Source organism: Siphateles boraxobius, unplaced genomic scaffold (genome assembly GCF_051911475.1).
Source record: "Siphateles boraxobius isolate OS27281-9 unplaced genomic scaffold, OSU_SipBor_1 5, whole genome shotgun sequence".
Taxonomy (NCBI): domain Eukaryota; kingdom Metazoa; phylum Chordata; class Actinopteri; order Cypriniformes; family Leuciscidae; genus Siphateles; species Siphateles boraxobius.
In genome coordinates, this window is record NW_027509141.1 from 22,607,170 (window position 1) to 22,624,752 (window position 17,583).

General features: G+C 37.4%; 1 long non-coding RNA gene across 2 annotated transcripts in view; it reads right to left on the reverse strand.

Moving 5' to 3' along the window:
- Nucleotides 1-5,393: 5,393 nt before the first annotated feature.
- LOC143711591 (uncharacterized) overlaps nucleotides 5,394-17,583 on the reverse strand; it is a 44,803-nt gene continuing 32,613 nt past the window's right edge. Inside the window, exons 4-6 of one of the 2 annotated variants that reach the window (XR_013194880.1) lie at nucleotides 10,724-10,784; nucleotides 10,405-10,587; nucleotides 5,394-5,828 (exon numbers count right to left, since the gene is read on the reverse strand). This is a non-coding gene — a long non-coding RNA (uncharacterized LOC143711591). The remainder of the gene's footprint in view (nucleotides 5,829-10,404; nucleotides 10,588-10,723; nucleotides 10,785-17,583) is intronic. The other variant, XR_013194881.1, reaches the window with a different exon arrangement.

Below are 17,583 nucleotides of genomic sequence, written 5' to 3' on the forward strand. Positions count from 1 at the left end.
GCGGTGCACTGATGCCTTGATCAGAAACACATGTTGAGCACAATGCTTCCCTTTAGACCCAGCAAACAATGAGGCAGCTTCTGCAGCTGAGGCTTCAGCGTCAGCAGAAATACGTCTTCGCCTGCTCAATCCAACACGCTTCTCTCTGATAATGCCAACGGGCACCACACAAACACTTCAATGCAATCAAAGATGATAATAAGATGGAGTTTTTCTCGAGAGTTTCACCCTTTCGATGTGCTCTAAAACAATCATTTAAATCTGAAGAATGTAATTCAGAGCGCTTTTCGGAAAACCAATCGTTATGAAACTCTGGTGATGCCTTGATGATGGTTTTTTTTTTCTTTTCTTTTTTTGATATGTAATCATCATATATCTTTATAGATGCATGACAGAAAGATTAATCAACCTATCCAAATAACCACGATGGGAGACGGATTGCAGAATAATGAATCAGTTGATGAATGCCCAGATATATTCGTCCTCTTTTAATTGAAGTTTGGTAGTTGGACAATGGGGCTACGTGACTGCACAATAAGAGCAGGGGGATAACTGTGGTTTGAAGATGAAGGGGGAAGATTATTTCCGGTGGACTGGAGCAACCCAACATTGCAAAGTTAAATTAAAGGCAGAATTTGCACAACAGATGGGGGGAGTGCAGTCAGACGAACGGAGTGGAGGGACCGGCTGGGTTTAATGACCTCTCCTCTGTGTTGATTCAGCTCTCGCATCAGGCCCATGCAATTAACAGCCATATCCATCCCTTCGGCTTTTTATTTAATCAAAAACCAGTCTCAAGAAAGAAAGAAAGAGAGAGAGAAGGGGGAAAAATTAAGAAGCGGGGAAAAAATTAAAAGATGGATGAGATTACTGTAAGTGGCTTTAATAATGAACCTGCCATGCATACAGTGAATATCAGAGATAATGCAACAATGAGATGAGTGTAAGGAAGCTTATGGAGTTCAGTGACGTTCTGTTCACTAATGCAACTTTAAACGTTTCTCAAACAAACACCTCAAAATAACATTCTAAACAGGAAATTTGTTTTATTTGAAATAGAAGAGAATTATGCAAAATAAAATAATTGTATGTATGTATGTATGTATATACAGTATAATATATTATTGCTGTCAAATCAATTCATCGCAATTTCTCGTATCTAACATAAGTTTTTGTTAACATATAAATGGGGCTGAAATTTTGAGATCACATGACCAGTTGAAATCTACTCACTTTGCTCTGTCACAAAGATGAAAAAGATGAAGATGAGAGTCCACAGGTTCCAATACAAAATGTCTTTAAAGCAGCACCAAGGAACTTTTCCTCTGCGGTCGCCCGACAGGTTGGAAGCGGAGTTGTCCATTACCGCTGTCGTAAATAATTTAGCCTACCGCAGCCTACTGTCGCACGCGCACGCTCGCTGTTTATCCAGCACCGGCTTTGGAATCAACAATGGCCACAGACAAGGTAGAGTATGATGCATGATTTTATGAAAGACGTCACAAACGAAGAAAAACTATGTATGCCGTAAAGCAGTCGAATTTTGTAGTTCTTTTTGTGGTCCGGTTACTACCCGAAACCCGAAGTTACATAGTGCCAGTAAAAGCGATACAGACCACGTCAGGCTATGACAGACGTGTCATTTAACCTATTGTAAGTCGATGTACCATCACAAAGGTCTTGGAAATATATTATGAAGGTTAAAAAACTACATAGTGTTACTTTAATAATAAAGTAACATAAGTTTAATAAATAATAAATAAAATAACATAAGGCGTAACACAAATGCGATTATCAAGCGACCACTGGGAGTGAACAGCGAGGAGCTTAAATACCTGGAGGTATCGAACTAAATGACAAGCAGCAGTGAGAAGAATCAGTGTCCATAGAAGCTAATGAGTGGCGGGAAACTAAGACAAAGAAACACATGACTAGTGAAAACAAAACTAAAAGCCCATGAAAATAAAACTAACTGAACAAAACAGTGACAGTATCAGTAACCCTTCTGGTATTGGACCCATTTGCTCACAGAATAAATGAATCTGGCTTACGCTGTGTCTCCACCGGACGTTTGTGTGCATGCAAATTCACTAGGTGTCAGTATAATTTGACCAGTGGAACAAACACAACATTAGTGCCTACTCTTCTTTTATGGTAGTGCTAAATAAAAGCATTGTAATACCTGAATGTGTTGAGGATGCTTTTATGAGCTGATGAAATCCATTAGAAAATCCCTCTCAAAATTGCTTTGACTTTTATAAACTGATTTATTTGAGGGAATAACATTTTTATTATTACTTATGCATTAAGTGTTAGCATCCACAAAAATCTCAAGGCATTAAATATGAAGTCTGGTGTATATCTCTGGTGCTGGGTTATGGAAAGGAGGCGGTGGTGTAAAAACAGACCGAACAGCTTTGATCTTGGTGGGTGGGTGTTCTCTGATGTAAGGTTGTCTGCTTCACAAACTTCCTCTCAGTGTGCTGGCCGTTAACAGACGTGGATGTCTGCGACAAAAATGCAGTTCAATAAGCACCCTGCTGTTTTATTATATTGTTACGCAACTACTGGTCTACAGCCAAAAGCACCACGTCTGACTGCATCAGCAAATGTAGCAACACCGGCACCTGGTGTATAAGTGCCCCCGTGTCCCGAGTGCAGCGCCCTCTTGTTCTGGACCGCCCTAATGGACCCGTTTCACATTGGTTCTCAGAAGCGGAAGTCTCAGTTGGGTAAACTTCTCTAGTGGTGAATGGAAGACGACAGCAAATTTTTTTTTTGTATTCCAACAGCAAAAGAAAAAAATCCACTTTTAAAAGAGATTAGTAATATAAAATATAGGGATATTGATTACTGCAGAATGAGAGAATGACTACGTTTACATGCAGCCAATAACCCGTTCAAAACCGGGATATTAGCAATAACCCGGTCACGCACGGCCATGTAAACACCGGAAAAAACCCGAATATGCTCAAATCCCGGATTTTAAAAACCGGGATATGATACCTGGGGTACCCCTTTTCTAACCCGAATTTTTGGTCATGTAAACGCGTATCGGCATATCCCCATAGTGATTTGTGTTCTGCGCATGTTCTATTCGCAAGGAATCTTGGTCTTTTGGGTAGAGGAACTTCTCGGCGCATACTAAAACCCGCGTGCAGTATACCGGAAGTAAACATGGCGAGACGCAGCACAGCATACTTTTGGAGCGAGGTCAGTACCAGCACCAAAGCGCAAACAAAGGCGATCGCTATCTGCCCCGAACTATTCATTATCCGCGTGCTGCTGCTGTTGTTGTTGTCTTTGGATACAGGAAGAAGAATCGGAAATGACGCATATTGCGTCTTAAGGTTGTCCGTACTTCCAGACGCTAACCGTGCGTCGCCGTTTACATCTGGAGATTGCAATTCCACAGGAGTAACTCTCTCTGCTCACGCATGTAAACGGGTTATTCCTAATGTTTCAGAAACCCGAATAGTGACCTTAACTCGACCATAACCTGAAAATTGGCTGCATGTAAACATAGTCATTGATGTCATTCCCTCAGATGTTATATTAAGAACTCATGCAGCAGTGTTGACAAAGTAAAGAATTATAAATATACTCTTTTGTTTGCATATATATAGTTTGAGGTCGTTAAGATTACTTAATGTTTTTTTTAAATAAGTCTCTTATTTAAACAGATTGTGAAACATTCTTACAATTTAAAATAAATATTTTCTACAAAAATAGATTTCTACTAATTGCTACTAATATATTTGAAAAAAAAAAAAATCCTGTGATGGCAAAGCTGAATTTTCAGCAACATTAGTCTTGAAGTGTCACATGATCCTTCAGAAATCATTCTAATATGCTGATTTGATGCTCAAGAAACATTTTATTATCATCAATGTTGAGAATAGTTGTACTACTTCATATTTTTGTGGAAACTGTGGAACAGCATTTGAAGTTGAATGTCTTTTTTTAATCAATCAAATGTTTTGAATTAATAATAAATAAAAAAGTCATGCTAACCTCAAACTTTTGACCGTTAGTGAATTACAGAAGACTAATAATATTTTTAAATGCCTGTTTAAAATGTTCATCAAAGACTAAGCCTATATGACCAAGTTATCAAAGTGGAATCAAGTAATGCAAGACAACTGATCATTTATTTGCTTTAAATAACCAGCACTGTAATCATTGTACTGCAATCTCATATGGTGTCGTGCCCTCAAAAGTGTGCTTTGTGAGAGTCTAAGCCCAACAGAACACAGTATTTTATGTATCAGAGCTAAATGTCAAAGGGGTGCTAGGCAGAGCATGAAAAACAGACCCGTTAACCCACAGTGACTCAGTGCAGCTTGCTCAAATAAGGAGCACAGACCGTGGCCTTGTAGGACATTGCAGCCCTTCATGGAGGCTTGCCACAAGTAAACATTTTTCAGGGCTAACTGGCTCTCTGATTCCACCTTGAACTCCAGCTCATCTTAAACACTTGGAGATTTTTGTCTTCTCTAATATTTACACATGCTTGATTTGAAATATTTCACTGTGCGAAATGCTCAACAAACTCCAAAATGGCAAACGAAATATACCAGGTGAGTCAAATTAGCGTCTGTCTGGCTAGTCTGGCACACAGGCCGGTACGTTGACTGGAGTGCTGGCTATTGATTCTGGAAGCGTGAGAATAAGTTCATTTCTTTCAGTTTTGAGGTCCCAAAACGGTCTGAAATTAAGCATGTATTTGCACAGCTTGGTGAAGATGTGTCACAGATCAGCGGGACAAAAGCACAATAGGAATCCGAGCATCAAGGACGCCCCTGGGAGACTACAGGAAGAGATTCCACATCAGCCAAAAAAAAATCGTCTTTTAGGATGGCTGAGGAAAAATCAAATCAAATAATTTAAAAAATAATAAAACAAAATACAGTTCAGTGACACCCTGTTCACGAAAACACTTTCAGACGGTTATTCATTTAATTTAATTTTAATTTAACAATTTATTATTACTATAAAATATAATATATATTTTAAATATTTGTTTCTCACAATCTCACAGTCACTATCCGTTCACTAATGCACCTTTAGATTTTAATTAAAATATAAATTTAAAAAAGAAAATGTTATAATATACTATGTTTAATAAAATATATTTTCAATAACGTTTTTCATATACAGTAAACCGCTTAATTTTTTACATTTTATTTTTATTTAAAAAGTGAAATATTTTTATATTTATACAGAAGCATGACAATTTGCATATTTATGATTTTTTTTATAATTGCAGTTTTAGAAATGCAATAAATATTGTAACAAACAACATATAAAAATAGACTAATAAATAAATAAAATGAAATGAAAATGAAATGGCCCCTGGGACTCTAAAGTACGAGGTTCCACATAAGAAAAAAAAAATCCTGTTGCCTTTTCCTCCAGTCTGCTTTTAGGATGGTTGAGGGGTAAGCATAAAATAAAAGAATTTGTATTATTTTTTAATTTATTAAGTCCACCAAACTGCAGCATGGTACATTTTAGTTTTCAGAAGGGGCCCGTCATGACTCTTGAGCACCCCTTCTATGTCCTCTAGTCCCTTTTCCCGAGCCTGCCCGGAGCAAAATTGAGGCATTAGTTCACCAATGTGTGGCGGACCACAAGGCCGTCCTTCGAAGAAAGCTATAAGGAAGTAAGGCTCGAGGGCTGAACTGATTATCAGGGTCTCTCTTAATAGAAATCTCCACTTTATCCCTCGCCCCCAAAATACTGCTCCCTCCTCTCAGATTTAGAGGGCTGCTGGTAGACCTGAACTGTTTGGGTCAGTCAGATTCTGGAGCCCAGCCATTGTTTTGCTACAGGCAACACATGTGAATAAACAAGAGTGGAAATTGATTATTAAGACAATTTAACAACCAATTTGCTTTTATTTAGATAGAATACTCTATATGGAATATTAATTTGACATGTTAATATTTAAATATCTTCTAGTTAAAGAAGCTAAGTTCATACCGAATTCCACCCAGTGCTAGTCAAAGGGGATGTTAAATGGTAATATCAAATATTTGGAGCACATTCATTTTAAAGTATGATCAATGTCTAAATGGACGATTTTGTGGGAAAATCAAATAGCAAATGGTAATATAGTGTAGAGCATGAGACTGGGAAACAGTGGACTAAATATTGCTCTTTCTTGGAACAAATCTAATAAAATCATACCTTAATTTTATTAGACATCTTAAATTTGAGAGTAATGTAGATGTGTGTGGAAAATGCTGATTGCTGGCATCTGTCCTTCTGTGCAAATAAATGAATGACAGCTGGCAAGTGGAAGCCAGGACTAGAGAGACGGAAAAAAGTCAGGACTCAAGTTTGCGCAAGAGAGATAAACAAAAGTTTATTTCTCTCAGCCTTACGTGTGTCAGATTTAGTTCTGCATTTGGTACAATGCTGCCAGACTAAAAGTGCAGATTTGGCAAATGTTTCGGAAAATGTGGCCTCAATGATATTAGAAAGAAATACTGACATTGAATATCTTGTTAAACAAGATAAAGTGTCACTTAAGGGCATCTGGAAAGCATCATCAGCGTCTTAGCCCATAAACTTGTAGCTAATGCTATCAAATGAATTGATAATTGAACCATTTTTACAAATTTTTGCTGATTGTGAATCGTAGCTGGAAATGAATCACAACTCCCTTTGCAACAATTCTGCAAGAGAAAATGTGACAGCCACAGTGAAAAATGGACAACCTATCAAAACATGACAATGTTAATACTGTACAGTACAGTAAATTAAGTTATCAATTTAACCCTTCAAAAGAAAGGTCTAAAATGCTGGTTAACTTCATTGTCTGTACTTGATAGCGACTATCGCTCAAGGAAGTTCACAAAAGACCAGTCCATATTCTGTCTGTAAACTGATCCCATAAGCTTGCTTGCTTACAGTAAGCTGTATTTCGGGAAACGCATACACATGCGAAGGACTATTCATCTTGTAGGGCCATATAAGGACTAAAATATTTTTTTTTGGCAGTATTACACTATTGCTATCATATTGCACAGAGTAAAATTAATTAAATATAACTATATATATATATATATATTGCAATTCCATTTTACTTTATTTTAAATATTGCAATTACATTTTATATTTCCTTATAGTATCTGGAACAAGTTACCGGCCTGCATGAGAGAATGTCCGACTTACCCCAGCTTTAAAAAACAACTCAAACAATGGCTCAAGACACATCAAATTTGTGACCACTTACGGACTTTGTTGTATTTTGTGTGTTTGGGTTTGTTCACTGTTGTATTAAGTATATGTATGTATACCATACCAGATCCAGCACTTTACTGCATTAAATAGCACTTTAACATAATTAAAATGTACTTCATGTACATATAATAGCACTTTACTGTGTATGTGTATATGTGTGTGTGTCTGCCGTACTAGATGCAGCACCCTCCAGCACTAAACAGCGCTCCAACAAAATTAAACTGAACATTATTTCGTAGAATGGCACTTTACTGCATAAACAGCACCTTAAATTACATAATCCCTGTCTGCTAACTGTGGTGTCTTTTATAATATGTTGTTGAAAATTGTGGCATCTTTTAAATTGTGTTGTATCTTATTCAATTTCAATGTTTAGCTGTGTTACTTTGTACTGTGATTACCTGACGAGGGACTACAGATGTAAAATAGCCTTTGAGCTAATTCTGGCATATTTACATTGCTGAAAAGCTAAGATGTCCATTAATATGCACCGACCCTTTTAAATAAATTGATAGATAAAATGAGTAACTTACATGGCCATAGTGTTATGCAATATCATCTAAAATACAACTCTGAATGATACATCAGTATAATCCACTATTTAAAATCACACATGAAGTCAATAATGCTGTCACAAATGGTCAGAAGAGATGCAAAATTAATTTATCACTTTTTGATCGGTGAGATTTTTAATGTTTTTAAAATAAGTCTCTTCTGCTCACCAAGGCTGCATTTATTTGATTAAAAATACAACAATAAAAACAGTAAGAGTGTGAAATATTATTACAATTTAAAACAGCTGTTTTCCATGTGAATGTACTGTATGTTGAAATGTAATTTATTCCTGTGAAAATTCAAAGCTGAATTTTCAACATCATTACTCCAGTCTTCAGTGTCACATGATCCTTCAGAAATCATTCTAATATGATGTTTTGATGCTCAAGAAACATTTATTATTATTATTAATGTTGAAAACAGTTATTTACATTTTTATTTCAGGATTATTTGATGAATAGAAAGTTCAAAAGAACAGCATTTATCTGAAATAGAAAGCTTTTGTAACATTAAACACTACCGTTCAAAAGTTTGGGGTCAGTAAGCATTTGTATTTTATTTTTGGTGAGAAATAAATCAAATAAATCCAATAATTGTATTCATCAAGGATTAATTGAATTGATTAAAAGGTACAATGCTGTTCTTTTGAACTTTTTATTCATCAAAGAATCCTGAAAAAAATTGCACACAACTGTTTTCAACATTGATAAATTATAATAAATGTTTTTTGAGCATTAATCCACATATTAGAATGGTTTCTGAAGGATCATGTGACACTAATGACTGGAGTAATGATGCTGAAAATTCAGCTTTAATCACAGGAATAAATTACATTTTTAAATAGAAAACAATTATTTTAAATTGTCATAATAATTAACAATATTACTTTTTTGTTGTATTTTTAATCGAATAAATGCAGCCTTGGTGAGCAGAAGAGACTTCTTTTAAAAACATAAAAAATCTTACTGATCAAAAACTTTTGAACGGCAGTGAATATATACACTGAACAAAATTATAAATGCAACACTTTTGTTTTTGCCCCCATTTTTCATGAGCTGAACTCAAAGATCTAAGACTTTTTCAATGTACACAAAAGGCCCATTTCTCTTAAATATTGTTCACAAATCTGTCTAAATCTGTTAGTGAGCACTTCTCCTTTGACGAGATAATCCATCCACCTCAGTGTGCCATATCAAGATGCTGATTAGACAGCATGATTATTGCACAGGTATGCCTTAGGCTGGCCACAATAAAAGGCCACTCTAAAATGTACAGTTTTTATCACACAGCACAATGCCACAGATGTTGCAAGTTTTGAGGGAGCGTGCAATTGGCATGCTGACTGCAGGAATGTCCACCAGAGCTGTTGCCCGTGAATTGAATGTTCATTTCTCGACCATAACCCATCGCCAAAGGCATTTCAGAGAATTTGGCAGTACATCCAACCGGCTTCACAACTGCAGACCACGTGTAACCACACCAGCCCAGGACCTCCACATCCCAAATTGATCTTATTTGGTATAATCTGGATCGGCGTATACTACAGCGTGTTCCAGGTCATGCCAATATCCAGCAACTTCACACAGCCATTAAAGAAGAGTGGACCAACATTCCATAGGCCACAATCAACAACCTGATCAACTATACGCGAAGGAGATGTGTTGCACTGCATGAGGCAAATGGTGGTCACTTACTGACTGGTTTCCGGACCCCCCAATACAGTAAAACTGCACATTTTAGAGTGGCCTTTTATTGTGGCTAGCCCTAAGGCACACCTGTGCAAAAATAATGCTATCTAATCAGCATCTTGATATGCCACACCTGTGAGGTGGATGGATTATCACGGCAAAGGGAAAGTGCTCGCTAACACAGATTTAGACAGATTTGTGAACAATATTTGAGAGAAATAGGCCTTTTGTGTGCATAGAAAAATCTTAGATCTTTGAGTTCAGCTCATGAAAAATGGGGGGAAAAACATAAGTGTTGCGTTTATAATTTTGTTCAGAATTAATATATATATATATATATATATATATATATATATATATATATATATATATATATATATCCAGTTAGAACTTGCATGAGGATGACCACCTTCCCCAATTCTCAAAACTCTGGCAAAGTCTTCAAGGTTGTCCAGAGGAGGAATGAGTAATGACAGCCATTGTCCAACTTCACATTAGAAATGACTCTATGGTATTCAGCACTATCTGGGGCAGGGTGAAGAACATATCCAATCTGTCCCTTTGTCAGGTGGGAATTAGGCTTTTCTCACCTCACAGAGAGAAGCTCCAGAGAGCTGGAGGAGAGAGATAATTCACATACCGCCCCAGCAGAAGCCCTGACCCATGATTGTCTCTCATATGGACAGTTCCAATGGATCAGAAAATCATCCTTAATCAAATTTATACCAAAAATGGCCTGCTTTTTTCCTTTTTATCCCTATAAATCTTAAATATAATCATTTACTCTTTGCACTTAAAGTTACAGGCATAATTTAGCTGTTTGTGCGAGGCGTCACTGATGCTGATAGCAAATTAGTCGCAGTGTAGTTGACCAGAGGTTTTAAATTGGCCAGCGAGGGCATATTCCTACCTTTTAATGAGGTCTGTATTGTTGCGGATGTCAAGCCTCTTGAAAGGTAAGCCACTTTGTGCCAAACCTCACCCCTCCCCAACCCCACTCTCGTTGGTTCAGGCTGAATGGCTCTGTGATGTGCGGTGCTCTAGTGTAGTACAGAAGAATTACTTTGTCTTATCTTCCAGTGGAAAGGGTGACCTTGTAGAGAAAAGGGAGAAGCAATTAATACGGCAATCACTTGTGCCGCTCAGTGAGTGCCTTGTCGAGTCCTCTCTGTTAACCTTTTAAGGAAACAGGTAAAAACAGAGGAAAAACAGGATTGACGAATGCTCACTTTAACACTATTGGTGAGATCTCTGTAGGTGTGGTAGAGTTTCTGTTGTACAGGAATGGTGCTGTTGCAAGAGTAAAGCAAAGCATAATGTTCTGACAAATTAGTTATCAGCAAGAAATATCTAGAACAAATCCTTTAAAGGTACACTGTGTAGGAATTTCTCCCATCCAACGGTGAAATTGTATTTTGCATTCAAACGAATAGTGCTCTCTAGCGCAGGGATTCCTAAAGTGTGGTACGCGAGGGGTACGTGAGCTGCCACCAGGGGGTGCGCGAGAGGAAAAATGTAATGGCGGTCTGTTTTTTTAAGTGGAATTTTTCCATACAATAAAATAAAAAAAACATGAACAGTAAACATTTCCTTTGTAATCGCTTTTATTCTAAATACAATTTTTGATAAAAACGTAGAAGAAGACAGCTGCGCACTGCTCTTCTTTTAGCCTATTGCTGCAATGTTTCTTTTACGTGGCTGAAAATAACCGTGCTTTCTATTACTGAGCCTGTGTCTGTCACTCGTCATCTTAAACGTGGAAGCATGTGCGTAGCTTTTTTGCATTATATTGAAACTTTGTTGATGTTGTTATTTTCATGCGTGTTCTGGTTATTTGCGCATGATTAAACATGAGTCTTTATATGGCGATAAAACAAAGCTTTGTTGCATTTTTTTTAAAGTGGGGATTGGGGGTGCGCCAATACGGTTGGGACATAGAAGGGGGTGCACAGGAAAAAAAAGTTTGGGAACCGCTGCTCTAGCGCCTCACTTTTTCAAATGCGTGTTGCAACTACGGTAGCCGTTATGTACCAAGAAGCTATGACAACATGTCTTCCAATAGCACTTTATCAAGTTTAACTATACATGTTCTACTGTTATGCTGTCTATAATGAATTACACAACCAAGCAATGAAAAACAGCTTGTATTTTAGACCATAACATTGACTTACCTGTCGAGAAGAAAGCAGGCAACTTCAACGTCCCTTTCAAAGTCTTTTTCCTTCATTAACTCTTTCCACCTGGGAAAAACTATCACAATATTTACTCTCGTTTTTTAAATTTGCCGGTCACGTTTCATTTTAAATAACATTTTTTGCTCTTTTGGATTCCTTCTCCTGTGGCTCGGCGTAAGTATGATCCTGAATTATGAAGTGCAGTGCAGCCTTTCAAATTTGCCGGGGCAGTGAAAAGCACCTCTCAATGATCTCCTTGTCCATTTCAGCTGGTTTCAGTCACGTGACACTGGCTCTGAATAAAAAACATGTTGTGGAAAGGCCTTTAGGTAGGCTAGTGTTTTTTGTCCCTCTCTGCTATTATAGTTTTTCAAGATGGCGGAATGACATGGAAGCCCCCATGGACTTACCTGAAATTCTTCTTGCGAGGATAATTAAGTCAGATCATTGGCAGAGGTAATTTTATACCAATGAGGACATATTTATGAATAAAGACATTGATTCTAGCTAATAAAATACTTTTTTAAAAGGTACACTATGTAACTTTTGCCTCTCTAGCGGTAAAAAAATACAAACAATAAAGACCATTGTTTTTGGTTGTGCTTTGACTCTGTGTGACTGAGCGGATGAATATGGTTATCCTTCTGCTCATAAAACATTCACAACTACGCTTAAGAGATATAACCAGTTTAGATGGAAAGGATCTCAAGCTGACTAGCTGAAGACGTTACTGTAGCTTTACTTTACCTATTAACATACACGGTACTTCCTTAAAAAAATAAATTCCAGCACAGCGCTGCAACAACCATAATGAAATGACCCTTCACAATAGATAATGCTTCACAATGCACTCTGTTAGAGTGCACTTGTTTTAATAAAACAAAAATCGCCATCTCTGTGTCACTTTTACAACATTTCAAACCCCCCAGTTTTCGCCATCTCCAAAAAGCCAAGCCAATGTTGATTCTCGTTTTATTACGAGCTCTTTCTCATTCTCTTTTTACCAGGAGACTCTTCTCTGTTTTTTTGTTGTTGTTTTTTTTAACGGGTAATTCCCCAGAGGATTGATATTTAGCGGGTCAACTTTTCTAACTTGTGTATCCCACTATACTGTACATGCATCAAATTAGCCGGAGCAAATGAGGTCTTAAATATATAATAGGCTTACCACAGTCAAACAACGTAAGACAAAAACTAGTTTTGGAAGATGACTGATGACTTATGGATGATCATTTAAATGTAATTGATTTTGAACAAAGAAAAAAGTTACATAGTGTACCTTTAATCAAGATAAATTTACTTAAGCAAATTGCATAGAGTGCACTTCTTTTAAGATAATGTATCTTGAATTAGCCTGAATGTAAAACTGGCAAACCATTTTCTATACATTTAATCTATACATGTTTATATATTTAATTGTGAAAATAAAATATATGTGTTAGGATGTCCTTTTTCCTATAAAAATACATTTACTAGATATTTAATAAAAACAACATTATTTGACTGCACTGACACTACAGAGCTGCTTTATGGCTGAATTGAACTCATTTCATAATTGATTCACTTTACACAGTTATTAAACTGAACTAAATCAACACTGAAATTATTTCAGCTGAACAATGACACTCTTGACTTTTTAGAGCTACTTTACAGCAGAATTCTGTTTGCAACATTGATCATTGTATTCCTGTTTATTACTGTAAAGCGGCTTCAAAACAATCTTTATTGTATAAATTGCCTTATAAATAAAGGTGACTTGACTTACCTTGGATTATTTATTTATCTTCAGTTTTACTATTTAGTAAACTACAGTATACCTATTTAGTATTTTCGCTGTAACAACGATCTGCAGTTAAATGAAAAGGTGTAAAGAGACAATTAGAGAAGGAGCCGTTGTGCCAACAGTCATGGAATACTGAATAACGTCAGTCATGGGAAAGTAGTAATTTTCCAATTGCCAGATATACCCAATGCTGATTTAGATTAAAATGATCCATGTAATCTGTCATGCTCTTCATCTTTAATGCTGTTCAATCTCTGTTTCACTGTACTCCCCGAAATAAACACACTCTCTTATTCAACAGTCCCTAAGTGACACTACACAACACTAATCTCTGAATGCAGACAGCACAGATGAGGTATGCATCGACAGACTCCGAGATTATTCCCTGTGCACACAGAGGTTCAGTCGCTTCGCTTCAAATGAGACACAATCACACCGAGGGTGTGATTCTAACAAGAGAAGATTTTACTTGCCCTGTGTTTACACAACTGTACAGCAAGGAAACGTGTAGCTATAATAGACCTGTGACAAGGAAAACAGCAGAGAAATAGACCAGTTTGAAGTTTCAGAGTTGAATATTACACAAGCAAAATTTCTGTTGTTCCATTATTCACAGGCTAAAATTGCTGATCTTACAAAATAAAACAGCATGATTGCAAGTGTGATATTGCTTTTGCAACAACAGATCAAAAAACATACTACTAGGAATCAGAGTTTTGGAGCTCCAGAGCGGCTGGGTTGGGGAGTTATAGCCAACTACCAACTACTTTTGGTAGTACCACCAATGAAAATAGTTCCAAAACAAAGCCACAATCCAGACGTTACACTCTGATCACAGTCAGCGTTTTTGACTGAATTGGTTAAATGAATGATTCAATGACTCGCTCATTCCTAAAGAATCAGTTGAGTGAATATTTCAATGACTCACTCATAAAAACACTTCTTTAGTTCCTGAATGTATCTATTTTTTTTAAACTAATTGGTTTAATGAATGATTCAAATGTTGAGCAAGAGTAACACTAGCATAGCCTACTAATCTTACTATTTTTACAATATCTTTATTTGGCAGAAATATTAATAATATACTAGTACACTGTTCGAATTCATGGTTGAGTTAATAATTCAAACAACTCACAAAGACACTCAATTGTCACCACCTACTACGCGTGTAACAATGAACCTGCAGCAGTGGCGTAGCATCTGGTAGTGGGTATATGCATATGGGCCTGGGTGGATTGGGCTTGCCTAAAGCTATGCGTCATTCGCTTCATTACTACAGACTTATTGCACCAGAGAAACAAGCGTGCAGCCATCTTTAAAATGTTGTCTTTGAACTTCCGTTTTTGCGATAGCTCTGTATATTTTTATGCCATCGCTGTTGAAGAGTAATTAGCTGGTGAAGTGGATTTATAGCAGAGTTAACAAAAGTTATCATGAGCACTGTAATGTTTGTACCGGATGTCATAACAAATGTCAGAAAACCAGGAAGATTTTAAAATGAGCGGTTTTTCACAACGAGTGCAGCACCGAAAAGGGGCGGGGCTACATAAGGCCTTTCATTGAAGCACATGCGCACACATACAGACAGTCACTCACACAAAGGGATTAGGATCATGCAGCACACACACACAAAAACATTCAGGAGCACAGAAACCTGTTGTCAACGCTGCCTACGACTTTTATTACTAAAATAGCTTCACTACTGAAACGCTGCATTATATTTCTCAGCAACGAGTTGGTAACCTCACTGTTTTTTGAAGTAATTCAACAAACACTACTAGAGATACTGCGGTAATGAACCCCCCCCCCCCCCCCCATTAATTCACAAAAAAATGTATCTTACTGAATTACTTTATCTCTGTGTCTGATTTAAAGTGGCAGCATGCTAGATCTAACAACCTATAGACAAAATAACCATTATTTCTACCATTACATTCCAAGCTTTACGTCAGGTGGTTCTTTGCCTCCACATTGTGCATTAAAATCATTTAATGCACAACTAGCCATATGTATTATCCCTTACTTACCTTAGTTCCGTTCTGGTTGTGAAAAGTTTTTGGGTTGAGGTATGCCACTCCAGGTTGCGTTTTAACTTGCTCAATAGAACATTTTTGACTATTACTAATACTACTTTTACAGAGATTATGTATTTATCAGGCAACTCATAAATGCCTCTTCATAGCACTTCTTGTTTGGTGCCCTTTCAATTTATTTTGCATATGGGCCCAAGCTGACTTGATACGCCACCTGCAAAAAGATTCATTTCAAATCCCCTCCACTAATAGAAAGACAGATAGTCCACCTGGAACATGCAAACACAGACAAGAGTGATACAATAAGTGACATCAGCACTCTTGCACTGCTCAGATTTAAGCACCGGAACTATTTGTTGTATATAGGTGCATTTGGTAGGAAAAATTTGACAAATACTCATACTCGTTTCAGTCTCCCATGGAAGCGATGCGCTGCCATTGTAAAGTTGAAAAAGATAGAAGTATGCTTGTGTTTGCTTTTGTGGAACCGATCTATTACAGCAAACAAAAACATGCTTCAGAAACCACTTTAGAACAAGTTGAGGTACTTCCTGTATAGTAGTTGTTTAGCTCTTAACTAGCCACCATGAACTAAATAACCATTAGGTATAGACGTTTGACTAAGAGCTTAGCACTCATTGCTAAATTGAGCACAATTAGTTCTTCAGACCCCATAGGGTCTCCTAACCCAAAGGCCACATAAAGCTGAGTGAGGCAAGCCAGCTCTCATTAATCTCAACCCACTGAGTGCTGGCCTGCGAGCGGAAGTGACCGTGAAACACGTGTGTCGGAGGAACACAAGCTGGCGCTTTTGCGTGACTGAGGAGAGCAAGAGACTCAAGCCAATTATCCAGTCCCCACTCTGCCTTTAATTTAATGCAACGCATGGAGCCCATGAAACTGCGTTTCTACCCAGGGCCTGTCTAGATGATTGCAATTAAAGGCAATTCCACTACATTGCTGCCGTTAGGTGGAAACACTGCTGGGGAAGGAGATGGGGGAAACACTCAAGGTGGTCTTAATCATTGACCGGTGTGACGGGCTATTCTTGACATCCTTGTTCACATGCTTTAATTAGGCACTATGAAGAAGAGAGATAATTCTATGCGAAATCAAAGGAGGATGGTAGGTAATAATGCTGGACGCACTGGTGAAGGCAGAAGAACATAGTGTGTAGTGCATAGTGCTCATGTGGGAAATGCAGGTTTGAATTAGCTATATTCCAGCTCATCTGTTCCTAACATGTTTGTAACCATCATTGAGGACATGTCTCCTTAAATGTTCGCACGAGTGGTTAATCAGTAGTTTTTAAGGCAGTTTTTACATCATTTGGAAGTAAAAAGAAATTAAAGATTGAATATTCATCCAAATGGTCAGAGTTAAGCTGGTTAGCACTAGCCCCTGCTAATACCTATAAGAGATACTATCTGTCTCCACTGACGGCTATTTAAAAGTAGTTATGGATTCTTGTCTTTTTTTTTTAAATATATATATCCAAGTATTACATAGACGGGTATTACTAAAAAGTGGCTAAATAAAAAAATAAAAAATTAAATAGATAAAATAAAGTGTACAGTAGTCATTCAGATGAGACCCATATGGTTTGGTAAACAGAAACGCACTTGCTGAATCTGAGCTCTAAACTCTCACCTACTAAATCTATGATATTTCTGAGCCTTAGGAAGTTTCCACCCAACCCAGCTCTCTCTTCTCCAGTGCTCTTCTGATCCGCCACTAGCAGACACACTACTCCCCCTGCCGGGAGAACAGAGAAGCAGAGATGGAAAAACGAAAGGTTGCCAAGCCCTGTTTCAATATTCCTTCAGCACACTGCCCCAGCTGTTTCATAATTAACACTGGTGTAGGGAGATGCTCTTCATCTGCTTGATTAGATAATTAAATAATTAATTAACCAGAGGCTTACACAACCTCTTCAGATCTGTCTTTCTCTGTAGAGAGAAAAGAAGCGGGCGGGAGGGAGAATAAGAGGAGGACAGATGAGCGTGCAGTTAGCCTCCCATCCGGAGAGCTTCTCAATGGACAGCAAAACATGTTCTCCTGCACCTCATTTCATTTAGTTAGTTATCTATACTCACCCA